Here is a 20,898-nt window from a genome sequence, read left to right on the forward strand (position 1 = left end):
TCGCTTCTCGACGCGCACACTGAGCAGTCTGCTTTACCTAAAGAGAGTGAGAGTTCTTCTCAGGATTACTCGGCTTCCTCCTGTTCAGTGGGGTCGAAACGTCCAGTCTCCACCACGGACATGTGTGTTGCTGTTGTTCTTGGAGGACAGTATATAGGTCCGACCTCTGCACATAGGGTTCCTGTTCGTATACGTCAAGCCCTAGTTGGCTCGTGTGTTCTACTACACTCTGACTATGCGAATCCATCGTCTTGCCTTAGAAGGCACACTTTCCTCTGTAAGAGATGATTATGTTACGGATGCTTTAGTTACTAATCTTACAGGCTCCTCTTTCACTCTTAAGGATAGAGTTCACCTTGGGTCTTTCACTATCGTTGATGAAGCCTCTTTCCAGGACACTCCACCTTTGACCGCAGCTGGTTCAACCCACCTTGCCTCACCCTGCTCCCCTGCTGAACTGGCCATTCAGTTGGAGGCACATACTAAGGGTGTTGATTTCCCTGATGTGAGAGCTCGTCTTATCACGACTTGCTAGTGACCCCACAAACAAGCCGTATTATTTTTACCTGGCGAACCCCTAGGCGTTGTTGATCGTGTGCAGTATCGCATTGATCTTGAACCTAATACACGTCCTATTCATATAATTTCTTATTGTTTGCCTCATTTCCAGCGACAAGTTGCACATAACTTAATCCAGGAAATGCTTGATGAAGGTATTATGCAGGAGTTACGTTCTCCGTGGAACTCCCCACTTTTTCATGGAGCCAAAGAAGGACGGATCTTATCGTGCAGTAGTAGATTTTCGACGAGTTAATGCTGTCACTAAACAGACCATTACCCTCTTCCTGTCTTGTCAGAACTTTTATAGTCTATAGGCAAAGGTAATTCTGCCTTCACGACTTTAGACCTTAAGAGTGGCTTCTGGCAGATCCCTTTGTCTCTTGACAGCCGTCCTATCACTACTTATTTTACACCTACAGGATATTATGAGTGGCTCCGTCGCCCCATGGGACTTTGTAATTCCCCTTTAACCTGCCGACGCCTTGGTAACTCTCTTTTCCATGGCTTGATTGGCAAAGGGTTATTTGTGTATCTTGATGATTTAATTCTAATATCCCAAGACTTAGTAAAAAAAATCAAAAGTTTATACATGCTTGCCTTAAACTCACCTTCCCCAAATGTAAATTTTTTTCAGTTCATACATTGAATTCTTAGGACATGTTGTAGATAAAGATGGTATTCATACCACTAATGATAAAGTAATTAAAAGTTGTTCAGAGTTTTACAATTCTCAAAAATTTAGAAAATGTTAGTTCCTTTTCACGACTTCCCGAGTACTATCGTGCATTTATTAAAAATTTTGCCACTATTGCATCTCCGTTAAATAAACTAAAGAAGAAAAATGTCCCTTTTCAGTGGAATGCTAGCCATCAGCAAAGTTTTGACACCTTAATAAAACAAACCTCTGGGGGGAGACAACCCCTACCAGGCGCGTCCCTCAGGTGGCGGATGAGGGAACCGCTTATATAAGGGGGTACTCCGAATATCAAATAAGGAGCCGTGGACCAAACAGAAGCCAGGATAGGCCTAGCGAGCCACTGGTGGATTACAAGTGCTCACGAAACGCAAGATGATGATACAGTTGATGAACCCGCTAGTTCCAGGACATGCTTCAAGACTATCAGAGAAAAATAAGAATAAAAAATAAATAAATAAATAAAAATTGGAACTCTAAACGTTGCCACTATCAGAGGAAAGGAGGAGGAAATCATAGAGATAATGAAAGGCAGAAACTTATAATTGATTGGACTATGTGAGACAAGAATAAAAGGAGAAGGACGCAAGGTACTTCATGATGATTATCACCTAATTCACAAAGGATGTGATGAGGGTAGACACGGTGTTGCGTATATCCTATCACCTCAGGTGGCTGAGAGAGTGGATAGTATTGTGTATAAAAGTGAAAGGATTATTGCCATAACTTTGAAATTATGCCCACTGAGAGTCTCATTAATACAAATTTATACCCTCCAACAAGGGGAGGCCACAAGTTGAAAAAGATGAATTTTATGAAAACTTACAAGACGTTTTAGAAAATGTTAAATACACTGATAATATAATTCTAATGGGTGATTGAAATGGACATGTTGGTATAGACAGAACAGGATTAGAAAGCGTATTAAGTGCATATGGAATTGGTGATAGAAATGAAGAAGGTAACATAATTTTGGAATTTTTTTTTTACTATAAATAACTTATCTCTATAATGAACACATATTATAAGCATAGAGACTCACACAAATGGACATGGTACAGGTGGAGTAGAGAGGAGCAGAGGTATACTGAGTATTCTATGATCGAGCTATTTATTATTAAAAATAAAAATATTTTGTGATGTTAAGACTGTTCCATCAGTGTCAGCAGATGCAGACCATAGATTGGTTCTTGCAAAAGTTAAAATAAAGAAACCCAAGGAAGGAGTAAAACATGGTAGACTAAGGTTAAAAATTGATAAATTGAAAGACCCAGAATGCCATATGGAATTTTCTACGAAGATAACAGAAACAGCACAGAGTGTGTTGGAAAATGACGCAAATAATAATAGAGAGAGCCTCTGGGAAGAGTTCAAAACCCAGATTTATAGTATTAGCTGTGAAATCCTTGGTTTAAAGAAAATTAAAACAACAAAAAAGAAAATCACCCAATGGTGGAGTGAGGAGGTGAGAACAGTTGTAAAGGAGAAGATGAGAAGTTTCAGAAGGTGGATGAAGACAAGGAACGTTCTTGATCGAGTAAAATTATATGAATGCAAGAAATCAAGCCGAAGTAGTTAAAAGGAAGAGCAAAATCGAGTCATGGGAAAAGATCGGAGAAGATTTACTACAAGATGTACATGGAACTAAGAAGCTATTATATAACATGGCAAAAAAATAGGCAAGAGTTATTGGTGGAGGAAGAAGTTGCTGGTCGCTGGAAAGAATATTTTTGAAGAGTTGCTAAATGTGGGGGAAGAAATGGAGGAGAATATTGAATTGAGAGATAGAGACCAAGATGAAGATGAACCTGTAGAGGTGGAAGAAGAGATCACGGTTAAGGAAGTGAAGCAAGCCTTAAACTTGATGAAGAACGGTAAGGCTTCTGGTGATGATGAACTACCTGTAGAATTAATGAAAGTTGGTGGAACAAGGATAGTAGAGTGGATGGTGAGATTGTACAATACTGCATATTGTCATGTTATTGGCCGAGTTTACCTTGAATGGGATCACGTTTTCTTAGTGTCCCCGTGTTCCGGTTACCTGCCATTCGGGCATTATCCTTATTATTGTTATAAGTAGTGTAAGGCTTATTTACCCATTTTATATCATGTAGTATTATTCTCTTCATAATTTAAGTTCTCTATACCTTTGTATGTATAAGGGAGGAAGTATAATTGAGGTGGAAATATGTAGAAAACGAGGGGAGCTTGAGTGGGCAACAACACATTCCAAGGAGGGGAAGGCAGAGCGCCTTAGGTCGTGAGGTATATCGGAGGGAAGGCGTCTCTCAGGGAAGGATCTTGGTGTGGATTGGTGATGGAGTGAGTTTGTGGAGGTATTAGTGGTGGAGCGGTATAACCTTGATATCCAGGATCAGGTTAGTGAGTCTTTTGTGGTACCAAGAGCTCTTGTCCGCTGAAATTCGGTTGTTGAGTTGTGCCGGTGACGCTATTGGAAGGGGTCATAGGTCAAACTGGCAGCCATTTTGTGAGTGGAAGTTGTGGTGTTGACCTTGAAAGTTGGTGTTGTGGTGTATTGGTGATTTTGGGGGTGATGTTATGGTGTTATGGGTAATCTTTGGTGATGATGGTAATCTCCTGTGAGGCTTGAGGAGGTGAAATACGGGAATTATTGTCTGGGGACGCGGTAGTGGCGTCTGGGTAAATTCCTGCGGTTGAGGGGAAATATTTCTGTGACTGGTGGAGGTGTAAACGGGTTCTGGTGTTGTGGGAAGTGACGAGAACGTCATGTAGTAACGTGTACTACCTCATGTTGGTTGTGAATTATTATTAGTATTAATTTATGTGCTTGTAACATAGAATAATCGTGTTTTCTACTCCCCCAACATTGATCTGGTATTAGAGGTGATTCCAGGTGTGCTGTGTCAAGGTAAAGGTGGAATGAGAGATAATTCTGGCGATTTCGGATAGGTCGGGTAGGCATTGGAAGCCTTAAAAAATCCAGACCTTTAAAACTTTCCGGGATCAGTGTAATGTCCACTTTCTTGGAAAGATAACCGGGATCGTACGATCGTAAGTAAGTAAGCGATCGTGACAATATAAAGAAGAGAAGATACTGGAAGACTGGCAGCAAGCAGTTATCTGTCCTATATATAAAAATAAAGGTGCAAGGACAGACTGCGCAAATTACAGAGGCATATCACTACTACCGCATATGGGTAAATTATACGAAAGAATTATTGAACACAGAATCAGAAGGGTCGTCGAAGAGAAATAAAAAAATAAAAAAAACTCAGTATGGTTTTAGACCCGGAAGGAGTACTATTGAACCAATCTTTGCTACGAAACTGCTGCTAGAGAAGAGCTGGGGGTGGGACAGAAGTAAATATATAGTTTTCGTTGATCTAGAAAAGCCTTTGATAGGATAAAAAGAGACAAACTCTGGTATGTTCTGGAAGATGATTACTACGGGATAAACACAAAATTAATCAAAGTGGTAAGTAGTATTTATAAGATCTGCAGGAGTCAAATAAAATGTGGAGAGACAGAGGGAGAATGGTTTGAAGTAAGGACTGGAGTGAGACAAGGAGTACTGTCGCCGTTGCTCTTCATTATATATATATATATATATATATATATATATATATATATATATATATATATATATATATATATATATATATATATATATATATATGGATAAATGCTTTAGGGATGTTGCAAACCAAGCACAAGAAGAAACTTTTGCTTATGCGGATGACATTGCTATTGTGACAGACTCTCCTGACGCACTATAGATTGCTGTGACCAGATGGCAAGGTGGAATGACAAGAAGTGGGATGAAAATAAACACAAGGAAAACAAAAGTCATGGCAGTGGGAAGAGAATTGGAGCAGTTATGAGTGGATTGTATTTGGAGAAAGACTGACGGAGGTAGAAAATTTTTATTATCTCGGTATCAACATAAATAAAAAATTTAAATGAGACTGATATTAACAAAAGGATTGAAAAATATAATGCAAATATAAACGCTTTATATCCATCACTAAAAGATAAACATGTGCCTACAAAATGCAAATTAATAGTTTACAATACAATTCTTAAGTTAGGTTAGGTTAGGTTAGGTTAGGTTAGGGAGCCGAAATGCGAGTGCTCAGAATAATCAGGGTGTTACAAGAAGGAACTAGATAAGAAATGTTCAAATAAGAGAAGAGTTGGGAGTGAGGCCGCTACTGAAGGATTTTGATAGAGCAAGATTGAGATGGTCTAGACATATTATAAGAATGGAAGAACGGCATGCTAAGAAATATATGGAGTGGATACCAAGAGGCAAGAGACCACGAGGGAGACCAAGGAAGAGATGGAAGCAAGGTATTGAATAGAGCCTTAGTAGAAGAGGAAAGACAATGGTCGAGGTGATGGAAAACAGAGAATATGAAGACCGAGACGGATGGAGGAGTATTGTCCGGATGTTATCGAGCTGACAGGCTTATAGCCTAACTGGTGTCTGGTGAGAAAGGTGAGAAATAAAATAAACCAGCCCTAACTCATGCTCCTGTCTTATCTTTTCCAGACTACTCGTTGCCTTTTATCATTTCTACAGATCTTCTGCACTTGGTCTCGGCGCTGTCTTGATGCAACAAGTAGAGGGTTGTCATCCTTAATGTTACTGCTTATGCTAGTCGCGTTCTTAATGATGTAGAGTCGCGCTATTCAGTAACTCACACAGAAGCACTTGCTGTTGTTTGTCACTCAAATATTTTCGTGACATCATTTACAACTACCCTATAACCATTTAGACTGACCACTCAGCTGTTACTCAGCTTTTCTCAGGCATGAATCTTACAGACCGCCTAGCTAGATTTTTTTTTTCTTTTTTTAACTATTGAAGAATATAACCCTGTGTATTAAGTACTTGCCTGGGCGTGCTAATTTTGTTGCAGATGCACTCTCATGTAATGTTGTTGTTGCTGCCATTACTCAAATTTCTAAACTTTTCCCTTCAGGAATCAGCTGCAGCTCAACGTGAGAACCCTGTATGGTCTAAAGTCATTTATATCATAGAATCTGGCGATGACACTACTTTACCAAAACTACCAGTTCCCTTGTCTGAATTTGATCACAATGAAGTCCTCAGTCGTAAACTTAAAGTTCATGAATAGAATGTAAAATTAACTTGTTATTCCAGAGTCTTTAGTCCCTACTCTACTACATCTTATTTATGATGCCCCTCAGACTGGTCACCCTGGTCGTGACAAATAACTAGCTATGGCTCGTACCAAGTATTATTGGCTTAAGATGCGTCTCGACATTACCACACATGTTGCTCATTGCTTGTCTTGTGCACTTACCAAAGGAACCATTATCACTGCACCCATACTAGAGTATCTTACTCCTGCTTACCCTTTTAAGAGTTGCTATTGACCTTCTGTCTTTACCTCGCAGCAGTCAGCGTTCTACTTACAGTATGTTCTTGTGTGTGTTGATCATTTCTGCCGTTTAGTAGTTTCAGCCCCCTTGCCTAACAAGTCTGCTTCAGCCGTTGCACATGCTTTAGTATCTCATCTTCTTTGCCCTTACACCACTTCTGTTTTGTTGAGTGATAATAGGACAGAATAAAAAAAAAAAGATTCTTCTTAAAAGTATTTGCTACCAGTATGGTATTACCCAGTCATTCATTACCGCGTATCACTCTATTTCAAAAGTTCAAATTGCATCAGTTTTTTTTTTATTTATTTATTTTTATTTATGTATTTATTTATTTATTTTTTATGTAGTTGAACGCGTCAATAGAAAAAAAATTTGAGACATTACGACAAGTTGCAGCCCAACAACAAGCTTGGCAAGACTGGCTGCCTCATGTGGTTGTTTGTATCAACGGTTCCATTAGTGCCTCCACAGATAAAACGCCTCATTATATTGTCTATGGGTTTGAAAAGCGTTTGCCTTATAATTTTTTTGTTCAGCGTCGCATTCCAGTCTACTCGGTTAATGACTATGCACAAAACCAGTTGCGAGGGCACCAATTATTCAGTTAGGCATAATATGGAAGCCTCACGTTCTGAGATGTTACAAAAGCAACGTACAAAGCCACGACCTGTCACTTGTAAAATAAATGATGTTTTTAAGTCTGCACCTGAGCGTCAATCTAAATTAATCCCAAAATTGTCAAGTCCTTACCTTGTTGCAAATTGTATGCATGGCAATAAATTGAAAATTTATAATTTGGAATTAAATAAAATCGAGTTGTCTATGCTCATAGGCTGAAGACAAGTGATATCCTTGTTCCCAGTTCTTCCCAGTCGCCTATCTCTATTCCTGATCCTGCTTCTCCTCCTCCTCCTCCTCCTTTTTCTCACTATAATTTAGGTCCGAGGGCATGTTCATATTTTTTTTTAATTTCATTTTTTTTCTGGTACCTTTATAATTCCTACACTGTTGCTGTTCCGGCAGTTTTTATTGTTACTTGCATTCCCTTATGACAGGAGGGATTCTGCTTGCTGTCTTGGTTTCATGCCAAAAGGGATCTACTTAATGCTGTCCCTACACCGTTTGTGTGGGGAGAGATTATTATTTATATGTATTAGTATGAGTCTTTTATCTTAACGTCACCTAATTTTAGCCTGCTCAGCCAGCCAGCTGCTTACAGCAGTGCTACCTCTCTGACGTAAAGGGACGCCCCTAGATGGGACTAGGTCTTTTTATTGTTTACAATGCTCTCTTTTCATTTTATCTTATATTAAATGTCCAGTTACATCGATTATTTACACATATACTTTTATTTTTTTACATGTATTAGTGAACAATGTTTACATATAGATGAATTTACAGACATACTCCATGTATTGCTTATGTAATACATTTTTTTTGTTTCATATGGTCACATAATTCTTTTGTCTCCATGTTTGATTATATTTAGTGTATACTTTCATATATAATGTACCTTTGCACCCTGTGTACTGTACATTACATATTAATTTATATATTATTTTGCTTCCCTAGCAGTTGTAGTCTTGTCTCTTTTTTTTATGTAGGAGGGACAATAATCTAAAAAAAAAAAAAAAAAAAAAGCCCACTGAGATGCCGGTCCTGAATAGAGGCCGAAGCGGTAGTCAAAAATTGTAGCCTAAAACCTCCATCTTGAAAGAGTTCAAGTCATAGGAAGGTGGAATTACAGAAGCAGGAAGAGAGTTCCAGAATTTACCAGAGAAAGGGATGAATGATTGGGAAAACTGGTTAACTCTTGCATTAGTGAGGTAGACAGAATAGGGGTGAAAGAAATATGAAAGTCTTGTGCAGCGAGGCCGCGGGAGGAGGGGAGGCATCGAGTAAGCAGGATCAGAAGAGCAGTTAGCATGAAAATAGCGGTAGAAGATAGCAAGAGATGCAACATTGCGGCGCTGAGAAAGGCTGAAGGCAGTAAGTTAGAGGAGAGGAGTTAATGAGAGGAAAAGCTTTTGATTCCACCCTGTCTAAAAGAGCGGTATGAGTGGAAACCCCCCAGACATGTGAGGCATACTCCATACATGGACGGGTTGCCTGAGACGCCTGTGTTTCAATGAAGAAAAGAAGATAAGGTTTATTAAAGGAGAGGTGAAGATTGAAATTTAGATCTAAGACCGGAAATGTTGCAGAAATTAATGAAGAAAAGTTGAGGGGACGGTGTCAAGACATTAGGGTCGATACCAGAAGAGCAGTCCGACCTGGGGTCATTTGTGGTCCCCTCCCCAGATGGGGACTCCGGGGCTGGTGTAAGAGTTGCCATGATTTTGAATTTTGAGTGAAAGGTGTGTATGTAATTAGGTGCTTGTAGTTTTGTGTGAAAGAAGTTGTCTTTAGAGGACAGGCTGTGACTGCCCCCTTGTATTGTGAGACACAAAAAGAAACGTTCAGTGAGGTCATAGCTGGGTTTAATGATAAGTTCACAGCACCTCATGACCCAGTGCTTTAGATCTCTCTGGGAGTAATTATCTTACTTATTCCAAATAATGTGAAGTCGAGACGTTTTCGCTCAAGTTTCTCTTGCCATTTCTATTGACTAGTTGTATTACATCTGTAATGTTATTAATTATTTTATAGTCATGTTACTTTATCTAATGCTCCATCTGAGTATTTTCCTCGGTGGGGTCGTCTCGACCCTTTTTGGCCGAGCGATATAATAGTCATTTTATTAATATATTTATGCATGAACATTTATTAATTAATAACTAACAGTTACAGTATGGTAGAATTTGCATACATAATTGGATGGTTATATTATAACTGAAGTTGGCCTTTCTAAAGCTAAGCTTTTTCAGGCAAGAAATAAGTTTTAAGGAGTTGGTATGGCATCTGACCAGGAGGCAGTGTGGATATGTTTCATACAGATATAATAAATTACAGAAATAATACAGAATACAGAAGTAATAAATAGTACATAGAGGTAATTGCATTAGTAATATCTGTCAGTACATTACATAAATAAATAAATTAGTAATAGGTGACAATAAATTAGAGAAATAATACTGAATATAGTTGTAATATATAATACATAGAGGTAATTGTATTAGTAATAGATAACGATACACATATGATAAATTCAGATATAGGTATAATAAATATGATTAATTTAGTGTATAGATAATTTCATTATAAATTAATAGTAGTGCATACATTATTGGATCAGGGTGAAATAGTATTTCAAGTTAGTGGGTGATTAAAATTTATTTTTGAATATGTTGATGGAGGGTGCATCCTGAATTTGGAGAGGAACAGAGTTCCAAACAAGAGGGCCTAGGTAAGAAACTGAGTGCTGAAATTTTGTAAGTGGATGGAGAGGAAGAGAGGTTATCGCCGTGACGGGTATTATATTCATGTGATGGAAGAAGGTCTTGCATTCTCTTATATGAATACATGAAGATTGCAATTGCTAATTTAGTAATGTCATCTAGTTTTAACATTTTTGTTTGTCTGATTAGTGGAATAGTATGTTCTAGATAATTACTGTTAGCTATTATTCTTACTATTTTCTTAAGTTGTAATCTCAGAAAAAATTAAATAAGTAGGATAAGTTGTGCACCATATGGGGTTGCAATAGGTTAATAGGGATGAATATGGGCATAATAAATAGCCTTATGTACATCATGTGGCAGGAAATCTTTTGTTAGATAAAGTAGGGCGACATGTCTTGATATTTTTTAAAGTAAGGTTATTGATATGATGCTTGAAAGTCAAGGAATCATCATAGGTAACACCAAGAAATTTTGTTTTATCAGTTCTAGATATTGTTTTACCATCAATGTGTAAGTGGGGAAGATTTAGCTTTTTTTTTATTGTAAATAGCATGAAGTGAGTATTAGTTGTATTGATAGTAAGTCTGTTCCTTAGGCACCATTCATAAATTTTTTTGAGTTCATTATTAGCATCGTGTATAAGTTGAACTGGGTTTGGGCCTGTTAAGTACATTATCATGTCATCACCAAATAATATTGTTTTAGACAATGAGAAAATATTTGAAATGTCATTAATATATAGTAGAAACAATAGAGGACCCAGGACACTACCTTGTCGAACACCATGTGTGACTAATGTTGTGGAAGACTTTTCATTTTACTCATTATACTCATGCATTATACTCAAAAGAATTTTGTGGTTAACAGTGTCAAATGCTTTAGCAAAATCAATGAAAATGAATATAACTGATAGTTTGTTGTCAATGGCATTAAATACACCACTGGAAAATTTATTTAGTAATGTAAAAGTATTGCATTTTCGTCTAAAGCCATATTGGGTAGGATTAATAATGTTTTCATTTTCCAGGTAACGCATTAGATGTGTTTTCATAAGGGTTTCGAATATCTTCGAAAATACTGTTAGTTGAGAAATTGGTAATTTTTAGGATCACTAGTGTTTCCAGATTTGTGGAGAGAAGTAATTTCAGCAGTTTTTTAAATTTAATTTCTGAAATTATTCCAGTTTCTTTTAATAACCGGAACAGTTATGTCATGTATACCAGAATTTTTGTTATTTAATGACTTAATTACTGCGTTTACTTCACATGTTGTGCTGATAGGAAATACCATCGAGTGTGTGTGATTACCTCTTGTATAATCTATTGGGTTTGTATTAGATTGTGGGAGATTATTGTCTAGTTGTGGTACAATATTAGAGAAATAATTACTAAAGGGTTCAGAGATGTCAAATGGACTTTTTAGTAAGTAATTGTTATATATATATATATATATATATATATATATATATATATATATATATATATATATATATATATATATATATATATATATATATATATATATATATATATATATATATATATATATATATATATATATATATATATATATATATATATATATATATATATATATATATATATATATATATTTTTTTTTTTTTTTTCTTATGTAGGAGGAACACTGGCCAAGGGCAACAAAAATCCAATAAAAAATGCCCACTGAAATGCCAGTTCCATAAAAGGGTCCAAAGCGGTAGTAAAAATTTGAAGGATAAGTGTCTTCAAACCTCCCTCTTGAAGGAATTCAAGTCATAGGAAGGTGGAAATACAGAAGCAGGCAGGGAGTTCCAGAGTTTACCAGAGAAGGGGATGAATTATTAAGAATACTGGTTAACTCTTGCGTTATAGAGGTGAACAGAATAGGGGTGAGAAAAAGAAGAGAGTCTTGTGCAGCGAGGCCGCGAGAGGAGGGAAGGCATGCAGTTAGCAAGATCAGAAGAGCAGTTAGCATGAAAATAGCGGTAGAAGACAGCTAGAGATGCAACACTGCGACGAAGAGAGAGAGAGTGAAGACAGTCAGTTAGAGGAGAGGCGTTGATGAGACGAAAAGCTTTTGACTCCACCCTGTCTAGAAGAGCAGTATGAGTGGAACCCACTCAGACATGTGAAGCATACTCTATACATGGACGGATAAGGCCCTTGTACAGAGTTAGCAGCGGGAGGGGGGGGGGTGAGAAAAACTGGCGGAGACGTCTCAGAACACCTAACTTCATAGAAGCTGTTTTAGCTAGAGATGCGATGTGAAGTTTCCATGGAAAGTTCAGATTATACGCAAAGGACAGACCGAGGATGTTCAGTGTAGAAGAGGGGGACAGGTGAGTGTCATTGAAGAAGAGGGGATAGTTGTCTGGAAGGTTGTGTCGAGTTGATAGATGGAGGAACTGAGTTTTTGAGGCATTGAACAATACCAAGTTTGCTCTGCCCCAATCAGAAATTTTAGAAAGATCAGAAGTCAGTCGTTCTGTGGCTTCCCTGCGTGATATGTTTACCTCCTGAAGGGTTGGACGGCTATGAAAAGACGTGGAAAAGTGCAGGGTGGTATCATCAGCGTAGAAGTGGATAGGACAAGAAGTTTGGTTTTAGAAGATCATTAATGAATAATAAGAAGAGAGTGGGTGACAGGACAGAACCCTGAGGAACACCACTGTTAATAGATTTAGGAGAAGAACAGTGACTGTCTACCACAGCAGCAATAGAACGGTCAGAAAGGAAACTTGAGATGAAGTTACAGAGAGAAGGATAGAAACAGTAGGAGGGTAGTTTGGAAATCAAAGCTTTGTGCCAGACTCTATCAAAAGCTTTTGATATGTCCAAGGCGACAGCAAAAGTTTCACCAAAATCTCTAAAAGAGGATGACTAAGACTCAGTAAGGAAAGCCAGAACACCAGTAGAACGGCCTTGACGGAACTCATACTGGCGATCAGATAGAAGGTTGTCAAGTGATAGATGTTTAAGAATCTTCCTATTGAGGATAGATTCAAAAACTTTAGATAGGCAGGAAATTAAAGCAATAGGACGGTAGTTTGAGGGATTAGAACGGTCACCCTTTTTAGGAACAGGTTGAATGTAGGCAAACTTCCAGCAAGAAGGAAAGGTAGATGTTGACAAAAAGAGCTGAAAGAGTTTGACTAGGCAAGGTGCAAGCACGGAGGCACAGTTTCGGAGAACAATAGGAGGGACCCCATCAGGTACATAAGCCTTCCGAGGGTTTAGGCCAGCGAGGGCATGGAAAACATCATTGCGAAGAATTTTAATTGGTGGCATGAAGTAGTCAGAGGGTGGAGGAGAGGGAGGAACAAGCCCAGAATCGTCCAAGATAGTGTTTTTAGCAAAGGTTTGAGCAAAGAGTTCAGCTTTAGAAATAGATGTGATAGCAGTGGTGCCATCTGGTTGAAGTAGAGGAGGGAAAGAAGAAGAAGCAAATTTATTGGAGATATTTTTGGCTAGATACTTACCTGGCACAGGAGACACCGTGATCATGAAGGCGGTTCTCCCAGGGTGAGGCCCACCATTGCACTCCGGCGGTGCTGACCCCTGCGATTAACCCAAATGTGGTTAACTCGAGTGCGAAATTTTTGATACATGAGTTATATTAGGTAAGGTGAACTAGAAGTAGAATTAAGTTTAAAGTTAAGGAAAGGTTAAATGGGTAGGGTAGTCTAGTTTAAGGTAGATAAAGTTAGGTTGCGAAATTACGGTAAGAGTAGAGAAGTGTCAGCAAAAAGAGGGTTGGAGAGATGTGAGATGTGGCAAACTGTGTCCTTGTCATCTTCAAACAGACGCCTCCTCAGTCTGAGAGGGACTGGCGGAGTGTCTGCGTTCTCGCTTTTGCACTGGCTACCTTCTGTTATTCTGTTGCTCGTGAAGAATATATTGTTGACCTTGCATGGTGTTCAATTTAGTCCCAACTCAACCATGACAATATTCTTTCTTTTATTGTTTTATTTATTTATTTATTTATTTATTTATTTTTTTGTAACATTTCAAAAGTAATTTGATAAGCAGTTGAGATTTTGGGAAGGTCTTTACCTGACATGAAAACCAATAGGAATCTATTCTCTAATGAAAGGTAAAAATGTAAATTATGAATGTAAAAATGAAAGGCAAAAATGTAAATTAATTGTTCTAACCACAAAAGCAAAGTTTTAGGATGAAAATAACATTTTTTTTATTATGTTTAGATGAAAATAACTTAAAAAAAAAAATGGTTTGGGGTCAAGGACAAGACAAAAGATAAATTTTGTTACATAGTGTAATAAAAGGAACAAGAATGATAATGAATCACATCCCTAGACAGAAACTCCTTTAATTCAAACAAAACACAACACCGCTCCAGTCCAGGCACTTCAGGCAGTCCTCCCTCACCTCGCTCAATTGACGTCTTCCTGGTAAAAGTCATGCTACTATTTTCGACCTGACATTGTGAATTATCTCTTGTTTGCTCTTACTTTGTGCCTCCTCCTCCAGTCTAATTATACATAGCTTTCTTCCCATCTAAATTTTAGTGCGGTCACAATGAGAGAGAGAGAGAGAGAGAGAGAGAGAGAGAGAGAGAGAGAGAGAGAGAGAGAGAGAGAGAGAGAGAGAGAGAGTTAGTCTGATATCACTATTACATTCAGTCATATGAGGATTAAGGATCAGTGAGAGGGCAGCAACAAGCATATACGAGTGCATGAAGTTTAATGTGTAGTAGAACGAGGCAGGTGCGGAAGGTACAGAACGGAGTACCTCAAACGGAAGGAGACCAACGCCAGGCGGAACAGAGGCGCGAGGAGGGCATGAGCACCAACAAGGCTAGGCTGCTCAATGTCCGTGGTGTGACCTCGCACCAACGACATATATATATATATATATATATATATATATATATATATATATATATATATATATATATATATATATATATATATATATATATATATATATATATATATATATATATATATATATATATATATATATATATATATATATATATATATATATATATATATATATATATATATATATATATATATATATCAGTGAATAACGCAAGTTTCTTCAGATACTGAACGAGGTGAAAGAACGTAATTCTAATTAGAAAATGTTCTATACACATATACATTTTATAGCTTTGTTTACCCGTCATAGGAGTTGAAAATGTGTGTGTGCGTGTGTGTGTGTGTGTGTGTGTGTGTGTGTGTGTGTAAACACACACACAGATATATATATATATATATATATATATATATATATATATATATATATATATATATATATATATATATATATATATATATATATATATATATATGCCAACTCAGAAGTGATGTTGATGCGAGGTCACACCACGGACATTGAGCAGCCTAGCCTTGTTTGGTGCTCATGCCCTCCTCGCGCATATATATATATATATATATATATATATATATATATATATATATATATATATATATATATATATATATATATATATATATATATATATAATTTTATATTTATTATTTATTTATTTATTTTATTTTTTTTTTATGTAGGAGGGACACTGGCCAAGGGCAACAAAACCGAGGATGTTCAGTGTAGAAGACGGGGACACTTGAGTGTCATTGAAGAAGAGGGGATAGTTGTCTGGAAGGATGTGTCGAGTTGATAGATGGAAGAATTGACTTTTTGAGGCATTGAACAATACCAAGTTTGCTCTGCCCCAATCAGAAATTTTAGAAAGATCAGAAGTCAAGTGTTCTGTGGCTTCCCTGCGTGAAATGTTTACTTCCTGAAGGGCTGGACGTCTATGAAAAGACGTGGAAAACTGCAGGGTGGTATCATCAGCGTAGGAGTGGATAGGACAAGAAGTTAGGTTTAGAAGATCATTAATGAATAATAAGAAGAGAGTGGATGACAGGACATAACCCTGAGGAACACCACTGTTGATAGATTTAAGAGAAAAACAGTGACCGTCTACCACAGCAGCAATAGAACGGTCAAAAAAGGAAACTTGAGATGAAGTTTCAGAGAGAAGGATAGAAGCCGTAGGAGGATAGTTTGGAAATCAAAGCTTTGTGCCAGACTCTATCAAAAGCTTTTAATATGTCCAAGGCAACAGCAAAAGTTTCACCAAAATCTCTAAAAGAGGATGACCAAGACTCAGTAAGGAAAGCCAGGAGATCACCAGTAGAGCGGCCTTGACGGAACCCATCCTGGCGATCAGATTGTGAATCAGGTTGTGAAGTGATAGATGTTTAAGAATCTTCCCGTTGAGGATAGATTAAAAAACTTCAGATAGGCAGGAAATTAAAGGAATAGGACAGTAGTTTGAGGGATTAGAACGGTCATCCTTTTTTTAGGAACAGACTGAATGTAGGTAAACTTCCAGCAAGAAGGAAAGGTAGATGTTGACAGAGCGAACTGAAAGGGTTTGTTTGTTTGAAGAATTTTAATAAGTAACATGAAGTTGTCAGAGGGTGGAGGAGAGGGAGGATCAAGCCCAGAATCGTCCAAGGTAGAGTTTTTAGCAAAGGTTTGAGCGAGGAGTTCAGCTTTAGAAATAGATGTGATAGCAGTGGTGCCATCTGGTTGAAATAAAGGAGGGAAAGTAGAAGAACCAAAGTTATTGGAGATATTTTTGGCTAGATGCCAGAAGTCACGAGGGGAGTTAGATCTTGAAAGGTTTTGACACTTTCTGTTAATGAAGGACTTTCTGGCTAGTTGGAGAATAGACTTGGCATGGTTCCGGGCAGAAATATAAAGTGCATGAGATTCTGGTGATGGAAGGCTTAAATACCTTGTGTGGGCCACCTCTCTATCATGTATAGCACGAGAACAAGCTGTGTGAAACCAAGTTTTGGAAGGTTTAGGTCGGTAAAAAGAGTGAGGAATGTACGCCTCCATGCCAGACACTATAACTTCTGTTATGCGCTCAGCACACAAAGACGGGTCTAGGACACGGAAGCAGTAGTCATTCCAAGGAAAATCAGCAAAATACCTCCTCACGTCACCCCAACTAGCAGAGGCAAAACGCGAGAGGCACCTTCGCTTAGGGGGGTCGTCGACAGAAAGGCAGTCCGACCCGGGGACATTTATGGTCCCCTCCCTAGATGGGGACTCCGAGGCTGGTGTAGGAGTCGCCATGATAATTTTGAAATTTTTGAGTGAAGGGTGTGTGTGTTATTAGGAGCATGTAATTTACCGATAAGCATTACGCGACAACATTATTGCGGTGATTAAAAGTACTCCTGTAAAATGCTACGTGGCATCATCAAAGCGAGGGAGGAGGGGGGAGCGTGTCTGAGCGACCTTGAAAACAGCTGAGTGATGATGCTCACACAGCATAGGAGCTGTGTGAGTGATAGCTTTAGTTTGTGCACAAAAAAAACATTGCGCTACGTGATTCGTGATGCCAAGGCTCATTTTAGGCCAGTAATAACGCTTACGAGCCATTGTTAAAGATTTGTCACGGCCTGGATTACCAGACTGGGGAGCGTCATGAATGAGCTGAAGCACAGATGAAACTAAAGAAGTGGGGATGACAAGCTACATCATTGTTTGTTCAAGAACTGACACAGCATAATATACCATCAACAAGGGAAAACTGAGACAAAGGTACATGCAACTTGGGTAAAACAGACTCATCATCCGATTCTAAGGCATATACCACAGCAGACCATAAAGAGTCTTGACGCTAGGCAGCAAAAAGTCCTTCTCGTGAGAAATTAGTAATTTCTGACACATAAGCAACAACAACACTTCGAGAGAGAGCGCCTGCAGTTACATTTGGTTTACCAGGCAAATACTTGATCATCAGTTTAAATTGATCGACTATGACATCTGGCGAGATGACCTGATAAATTTTTACCCTTGAAAAGGTGAAACAAGGCAGTATGATCAGTATAAACAGTCAATTGGTAGCATTGATGATGTCACGAAAATGACGTAAAACTCATACTAGTGCCAGGACCTCTAGATGTGTAACCGAATAGCAAGACTTAGCACCATTCAGGATACGGCTGGCATAACCAATGACCTGAGGACAAAACTCTCAGTCTGGTCTATTAGAACAGAGTCTACTCCTAAAGTACTTGCATTGGTGAAGAGTGTATAAGGCAGACTGTATTATGGAAAGGCAAGGGGTGGAGCATGATTGAGTGCATGTTTGAGTCGGTCATAGCTAGTTTGCTGGGCGTAGTGCCGCATGAAAGAGACATCCATTTTGAGAAGGTGCATGAGAGGCGACGCAATGGATGCAGTCTCTGATGAATGCACGGTAATAACCCGCAACACCGAGGAAAGAACGCAAGTGGTTTACCGACTTTGGGATAGGAAAATCTTCAACTGCTCGAACTTTAGCATCAGTAGCGTGAATGCCATTCTTGTCAACTACATGACCTAAAATTTCAATGCGTGAGCGAAGGAATTTAAACTTTGGCAGGTTAAGTTTAAAACCTGCTTCTTGACTTTTTTTTTTCAAAACAAGTTCGAGTTTGTCAAAGTAAAACTCAAGAACATGAGACACCAAGATCAAATCATCAAGGTATACAAACAAACCATTGTCAACAAGGCCTTGAAAAAGTTGCTGGCAAGTCAGGGGCGAGTTACGTAAACCCACGGAGCCAATCATAATGATCTGATGGCGTAGAAAAGGCTGTAATCTCACAGCTTTATAGAATCCAATGGAATTTGCCAAACACTTAATTTGAGGTCAAGAGTAGTGAATGCAGAGTTATCCTTCCCAATGGACTGAAAAGGTCACTTAAAACAGGAAGACGATAATGATCATGAACGGTCACAGATTTAAATTTCCGAAAATCAACTACATCACGAAAAGAACCGTTTTTCTTTTTAACCAAAAACAGTGGTGATTTCCACGGAGAGTGTGATTCTTGGATGATACCGTCTTTCAGCATTCCATCAACTAAATTCTGAACAACAGCACGCTGACTGTGAGGCAAACTATAGGAAGGCACAAAAGATGGACGTGTATCAGGTTTTAACCGAAAGTGATGCGCGATACAGTCTGTGACACCAAGAGGTTCGTTAGGCAAAGCAACAGCCGGTTTATGTTTGACTAGCAAGTCGTGAAGACGAGACTTTGCTGTTAGGAAATCCAGCACGTTAACATGAGCTGAAAGCTGAGAAATGAGATCAGCAGTAGCATGAGAAATATATGTATTAGGAGAAACAGAAGCAATAAGGTGTGGAGAGTCATCAAAGGACCTACTGTCACAGAGAAAAGAACCAGAAACCGAGGCACCAGTAAGGCATCAGTTACCTAATCTCCTCGGACACAGGAAAGAGTACTTTCAAGAGTAAACCTAAGAACGTGGACAAACTCTAGCAAAGATAAAGCGCAGGAGTCAACAGGTGCATTTGTCACGCAAACGGGAAAGCGTACAGCACTCATGGGGCCCACTCGCTGATCTCCAAACACAACAGCAGAACAGACATCCACAGCAGAGACTGAACGATGCGAGTCTGTGAAACCAGACAATGACAAATCGTGATCTGTGGTCCGTAAATCCTTTAAAGTGTGAGCAGGAGGTTTAAAGGCTAAGAGTGGTGCCGAAATGTCCAGTGCAGAAATAACAATATCCTGATATGAAATAGCATGATAATGAGGAAAAACATCAATACCATGAGTCATAAGCGAGTCAAGTCCCAATAGACCATCGCTGTTGAGAACAAAATCAGAAGTAAAAAAAAAAATCATCAAATGGTGGTGAATTTTTGGCAAGAGACAAGGGGAGAATAATTGTACCAAGGACATGTAAGGAAGAACCTTGTACACTGAAAAGATTATTGTCAGCAGGCTGTAAGAGAAGGTTAAATAAGTCTTTAGATTTGAAATAAGCCTGGACACAAGAGATTACAAAAACATAAGGACATAAGAAATAAGGGAAGCTGCAAGAAGCGACCAGGCTTACACGTGGCAGTCCCTGTATGAAACACACCTACCTATTTCCATCTGCTATCCCCATCCATAAACTTGTCTAATCTTCTCTTAAAGCTCTAGTGTCCTAGCACTAACTACATGATTACTGAGTCCGTTCCACTCATCTACCACTCTATTTGAGAACCAATTTTTTCCTATCTCCCTCCTAAAGCTAAATTTTTCAAGCTTGAACCCGTTATTTCTTGTTCTACCCTGGTTGCTGATCCTAAGAATTTTGCTTACATCTCCCTTGTTATAACCCTTATACGACTTAAAGACTTCTATCAGGTCCCCTCAAGAAGAAGCAAAGTTACTGGAGATATTTTTGGCTAGATGCCAGAAATCACGAGGAGAGTTAGATCTTGAAAGGTTTTGACATTTTCTGTTAATGAAGGAGTTTTTGGCTAGTTGGAGAACAGACTTGGCATGGTTCCGGGCAGAAATATAAAGTGCATGAGATTCTGGTGATGGAAGGCTTAAGTACCCTTTGTGGGCCACCTCTCTATCATGTATAGCACAAAAACAAGCTGTGTTAAACCAAGGTTTAGAAGGTTTAGGACGAGAAAAAGAGTGAGGAATGTACGCCTCCATGCCAGACACTATCACCTCTGTTATGCGCTCAGCACACAAAGACGGGTCTCTGACACGGAAGCAGTAGTCATTTCAAGGAAAATCAGCAAAATACCTCCTCAGGTCCCCCCAACTGGCAGAGGCAAAACGCCAGAGGCACCTTCGCTTAGGGGGATCCTGAGGAGGGATTGGAGTGATAGGACAAGATAAAGATATGAGATTGTGATCGGAGGAGCCCAACGGAGAAGAAAGGGTGACAGCATAAGCAGAAGGATTAGAGGTCAGGAAAAGGTCAAGAATGTTGGGCGTATCTCCAAGACGGTCAGGAATGCGAGTAGGGTGTTGCACCAATTGCTCTAGGTCATGGAGGATAGCAAAGTTGTAGGCTAGTTCACCAGGATGGTCAGTGAA

General features: G+C 38.7%; 1 pseudogene; it reads left to right on the top strand.

Annotated features, from left to right (window-relative positions):
- Positions 1–13,457: 13,457 nt before the first annotated feature.
- Positions 13,458–13,601, top strand: LOC135115804 (U1 spliceosomal RNA; annotated as a pseudogene).
- Positions 13,602–20,898: the final 7,297 nt, after the last annotated feature.

Source organism: Scylla paramamosain, chromosome 29, assembly GCF_035594125.1.
Source record: "Scylla paramamosain isolate STU-SP2022 chromosome 29, ASM3559412v1, whole genome shotgun sequence".
Lineage (NCBI taxonomy): Eukaryota > Metazoa > Arthropoda > Malacostraca > Decapoda > Portunidae > Scylla > Scylla paramamosain.